The 5,326-nt window shown below is 38.2% G+C and overlaps 1 pseudogene; it reads left to right on the top strand.

Moving 5' to 3' along the window:
* Window positions 1-523: 523 nt before the first annotated feature.
* On the top strand, window positions 524-3,459 carry LOC122218425 (annotated as a pseudogene).
* Window positions 3,460-5,326: the final 1,867 nt, after the last annotated feature.

Below are 5,326 nucleotides of genomic sequence, written 5' to 3'. Positions count from 1 at the left end.
TTCACTGAGTTAATAAATATTTATTATGCAGGCACTATTCTAGATGTTTGGTACATATGAATGGAAACACAAAACAAAATAAAAAAAATTTTGCCATCATGGGGACTTGCATTCCATTCAGTGGGTATAGTAGTTAAAAAAAAAATAAGTCAAATAAATAAAGTTTATAATTTTTTATAAGATGATAAATACCACAAAGAATATATATAGCATAAAGCTGATTGGTAGGGCAATTGCAATTTTAAACATGGCAGTCATGGCAGGCCTCATTGAGAAGATGTCATTTTTTTTTTTTTTTTAATTTTTTTCTTCAACGTTTTTTATTTATTTTTGGGACAGAGAGAGACAGAGCATGAACGGGGGAGGGGCAGAGAGAGAGGGAGACACAGAATCGGAAACAGGCTCCAGGCTCCGAGCCATCAGCCCAGAGCCTGACGCGGGTCTCGAACTCACGGACCGCGAGATCGTGACCTGGCTGAAGTCGGACGCTTAACCGACTGCGCCACCCAGGCGCCCCGAGAAGATGTCATTTAAACAACCTTCAAAGGATGTGAAGATAGCCAAGTGACTATCTGCATTAAGGTCACTGAAGATGGAGGGATAACTAGAGGAAAAGCTTTAAGATAAGATCATGAGGTGAAAGGTGTGGAGAAGATAGGAAAATTGCAAATAATGTAGGGTCCCATTGACCATTATAAAGATTTTGACTTTCACTAAAAGTGTAACAGGAAAAATGAGGAACAAAACTGTGACTTTACCTGAGTGTATGAGGTCACTCTCAACAAGGAAGACACATCTCATCTGGGCCTGGAAGTGTTAGTAAAAGCCCATTCACCACAATCTCTAGAGAAAGGAATGTAGGCAGAGTTGAGAGGAAATAACATGTCAAAGTTATCAAAACATGACTAGATGGAATGTGAGGAACAGGATTTCTGTACAAGAAAAATCAGAAACCAAGATGGAACAGATATGGAATATTTGATAACATACAAAGATTTACAAGTTTGTTTTGTAGGATGCTGGGCACCAAAAACAGGTTTTTAAACAGGTTCAGTTCAGGTGTCCCTTTTAAACTTATTCTGTCTAAAAAAAATTAACAAAATTGGTTCTTAAAGTAAGGATCAAATGTTTTTCGGGAAGATCCTTCTGATGGTACCATGGAGGATACACTACATAATTATTTTTTTTAAAAAATAGTGGAAGAAAAACTGTCATGGAAAATTCATGGTGCTACCACTGAAGAGTGGTTCGAAGCCGTAAAGAGTGGCAGAGAAAGTTCCAGGACTACTTAGCAGTCAAGCGAAAACTGAAGTGTCAAAACACTAAGCCTTATCTAAAAGTCAAGAGTAATTGTCTGAATCCTAGACCTTCTAAATCTACTATCGTGCCCAGAAAGGATGTTACCAATCATGTTGCTTTGCCTATCAAAGCTACAAGACCCATCAGCATTAAACTCCAGCCCAGGCCTGCCAATATCACAGGATCCCAGAAGCCAGAGTTGGAGCCATCAAAACTTCTAGGCAAAAGGCTGACTTCAGGAGGTATTTGTTCTAACTCAAAGAGTAAGCTTTCCAGCAACAGTCAGCAAAAGCATGAAGCTGGATCATACATAACCAAAGAACTGTGTAGAAAAACTGTGGGATCACTTAATATAAAAGAACTGAAAACTGCAAAGCAGCAGGTAGCAGATCAAGGAAATGCTAAATGCACAGACCCTGTAGACAATAATCATGTTTGAAATGAATCCTTGGGTAGCTTTCTGAAACTGATGAACAAGGAAAATTTGCCCCAAACTTTACCAGACTCTGAAAGGAAGCTGAATTCTGAATTGTGGACAATAGGTAAGTCAAAGACTAAGTCTTATAATGAAACCTAAAGTAGTTTGACTCCTAAAGAAACCTTGGGCAAAAGTTCAGGGAATAGTGCTATTCTGAAAGACTTAATAAACAATTTGTTGGAGAAACACAAATTAAGATTCCACCAGTAAAGTCACAGCCACTTTCTAGAGGAACAAATCTTTCAAGACCAGGAGAAAAATTCCCAAGGGCAGTTCCCTCTCACTAGTTCAGAACCTTGGTAGGACTGAAGCATCAAAGAAACCTGTCGTCAAGGACATAAAAGTTATAACGGTTAATAAGGATAAATATGAAAGACCAAATGAAACTAAGTTACAGTCACCCACTGGTACTGAACAGAAAGTACAACAAACCAAACCCTGGACATGCCCCAGTGTGCTTCTGGGAGGCTGTAACAACAGACGTCCAAACATTAAGCAAGATCAGAAATCCACTCAACCTTGTTTTAGACGTCAGACATCAAGTGCACTGCCAAAGGCAAAACCCATAATCCAAAGGCCCAACTTGACACTTCGTAGTTTGAATTCAGTCATCCCAAGCACCCTAACATAACAGTAAATGGAACCAATGGGAATAAATGCAGCAACAGCTATCAAGAAAATGCACAGACTTTGGACTCCAAGTTGAAAAAGACTCTTTCCCAGACCATTTTCTCAATATGATACCTTCCCAAACTCAGGCTGGTGACAAAACCATAAATGAAAGAAAAGTCCCAAACTAATCCATTTATTAAGAAGAACACAGCAGAGAATCAAAGGAAACAACTGGAAGCATGTCTGAAATCTAAGGGGAAAATCTATAAATAGCATCCTTTGGAACTTAAAACAAAAATAGAAATAATAGAGGAAATGAATATTTCATTTTGGAAGAGTATGGAAAGAGAAGATGAAGAAAAGAAAGCACAACTTGAATGATCCTATAAAATTAACAACACTTTAACATTATGTCTGCAGTTCACTGAAGGGAGTGTACTTTCTAATGATATACTTACCATATTGTCCCATATTCCTGAGGCCAAAAAATTTGCTAAATTCTGGATCTGCAAAACCAAGTTGTTGGCAAATAATGATACCTTTGATTTTATTGGGCCGTACAAAGAGGGCATTAGAAATAGGGCAACAACTATACAAGAATCATGAGAATTTGTTCTTAATATTTTGTAAAGCCCAAACAGAATCACTGAAGAAGTTACCTTTGACTCTTACTTACTAAAACAAATACAACATCAATAGAGTAGCTGGCCAATAAGACAGAATCTGAAAAGTCTTGTCTTTCTCTAAAAGAGGACGGTTTACAGCCACTTCCCTAATAACCACGCAGAACAGGACAATCATCCTGGGATCACATTAGAGATTGTCCTGATCCCTAGAATAAGTGCAATGCCAGAAGTACAAGACATGAAGCTCATCACTCCATCACTCCTGAACAGTGTTTAGGAACGATTGCGAGAGCTGTGTCCTGCTACATAGAAATGCAGCAGGAACAGGATTTAGTAGTGGCTTCTCTTAATGAGCTACCAGAAGTGGAAGGAAAAGAGTGTTTTATTTTCCATAAAAATGAGGCTTTGCCTATAACATTAGGATTTAAAATCCTTGAGTCATAAATTCCTTTTTTCTTATCTTTTTTTTTTAATTTTTTTAACATTTATTTATTTTTGAGACAGAGAGAGACAGAGCATGAACGGGGGAGGGGCAGAGAGAGAGGGAGACACAGAATCTGAAACAGGCTCCAGGCTCTGAGCTGTCAGCACAGAGCCCGACTCGGGGCTCGAACTCACGGACCATAAGATCATGACCTGAGCCGAAGTCGGACGCTTAACTGACCAAGCCACCCAGGGGACCCGCCTTTTTTTTTTTTTTTTTTTTTTTGAGAAAAAGAGAAAGAGAGAGAGAGCAGGTGAGTGGCAAAGCGAGAGAGAGACAGAGAGCATCTTAAGCAGTCTCCACACACAGCAGGAGCCCAACTCGGGCTTGATCTTGCAACCATGAGAGTATGACCCAATCTGAAATCAAGAGTCAGGAGCTTAACCAGCTGAGCCACTGAGGTGTCCTTTAATTTTCTTTTATTGTGTAAATATAAAGTATATAAAAACTCAGCCAACATGGCTAAAATTTAAAAATTTTAGCTTTTGTAATATTTAAGTATTATCTAAAACAAAAAAAATATGAAATTTTGTTCATTCTATTTAAAAAAATAGCATGCATTATTCTATGGTTTTAAGCACAGTTCCATGGCAACCCAGAGCAGGAACCAATTAACTCCCTATGGTAGGCAGGAATGACACATAGGAGTTGGTCCTCCAATGACTAATAAGAATTGCATGGGCAATGAAGAAGAACGTTTCCACACAACAGACAACATGAGGCTTAAAAACAAAAACTAGATGAACAACTCTGTTAAAATAAAAAAAAAAAATTACCTATAGTAGAAAAACACACAAATTAAAACATACTTCACAAACTACAAATTTACCACAAATTTTGCTTATATTTAAGTTATTATGGATATGGCTTCCATCAGTGAGCAAATTTTTTATTATGATTATGATTATGAATTGTTAATCATTTATTTTATTTATTTTGAGGGAGAGAGAGCACAAGCAGAGGAGGGGCAGAGAGAGAAGGAGAGAGAGAGAGAGAGAGAGAGAGAGAGAATCCTAAGCAGTCTCTGAATTGTCAGTGCTGAGCCTGATGCAGGGCTCGAACTCACAACCTGGGAGAGATCATGACCTGAGCCAAAATCAAGAGTCAGACACTTAACTGACTGAGACACCCAGGTGCCCCAGTGAGCACATTTTCTAGTATTTATATAAACTTTGCTGATTATTATTTGAAAATTTAGAATTTTGAATTTGGTAACCTTTATTGTTCCTTTCAGTTCCATGAGCCTATGAAATACCAAAAATAAAATTGTATATAGATCTTCCTCAACTTACATTAGGGTTATATCCCAAGAAACCCATACATAGTAAGTGAAAGTACCCAAAGTCAAAAATGCATTTATTATACCTTACCTATTGAACACCATACTGAGCCTAATCTACTTTAAATTGTGCTTAGAACAGTTAGCATTCACCTATAGTTAGGCAAAATAATCTAATGCAAAACTTATTTTATCAAATGTTGGTGCGCCTGGGTGGCTCAGGTCGTTGAGCATCTAACCTCGGCTCAGGTCATGATCTCGTAGTCGGTGAGTTCGAGCCCCCCATTGGGCTCTGGACTGACAGCTCGGAGCCTGGAGCCTGCTTCATATTCTGTCTGTCTTTCTCCCTCTGTCTCTCCCCCACCCATGCTCGCTCTCTCTCTCTCTCTTTCTCTCTGTCAAAAATAAACATTAAAAAATTTAAAAAATAATTAAGTATTGAATATCTCATGTAATCTGTTAAATACCATACTGAAAGTGAAACACATAGTGGGTATGGAAGCTTCTAAGTGTCCTGGTTGCTTACCATCATGATCACATAGCTGGCT

The sequence above is a fragment of the Panthera leo genome, chromosome B1 (genome assembly GCF_018350215.1).
Source record: "Panthera leo isolate Ple1 chromosome B1, P.leo_Ple1_pat1.1, whole genome shotgun sequence".
Classification (NCBI taxonomy): domain Eukaryota; kingdom Metazoa; phylum Chordata; class Mammalia; order Carnivora; family Felidae; genus Panthera; species Panthera leo.
Note: the sequence above shows the minus strand (reverse complement) of the source record. Positions and strands in the feature narration are given on the sequence as shown.